Raw genomic sequence first — 323 nt, forward strand, 5'->3', positions numbered from 1 at the left:
AGACGCAGCTCACGCGAGCCAAGCTCGCTATTGCTTCACTGCCAGGGCCGCAGCCCTCCCACGAGGTATACTCGCTATTACTTCTCTGCAAGAGACACAGCGCTCGTGCAACACCTGATCGCTGGTCTAAGTCTATTCAAGACTTCTACGTCGTTGCACCACGACACTACATGCGAGGACTCTTCGCTCCGCGCCTCGACGAGACTTAGCATTCGTCACGCACACGGTATTACTGACGCGCGTTTACAGTTACCTGCACGTCACCGTCAGACTTTGACACGGCCGCGTCCGCGATTCAGCGTTGCGCTTGCGTGTAGGCTATC

Source organism: Odontomachus brunneus, unplaced genomic scaffold (assembly GCF_010583005.1).
Source record: "Odontomachus brunneus isolate Ranch 3 - 2012 unplaced genomic scaffold, Obru_v1 Obru_scaffold_192, whole genome shotgun sequence".
In the NCBI taxonomy this organism is placed as follows: Eukaryota; Metazoa; Arthropoda; class Insecta; order Hymenoptera; family Formicidae; genus Odontomachus; species Odontomachus brunneus.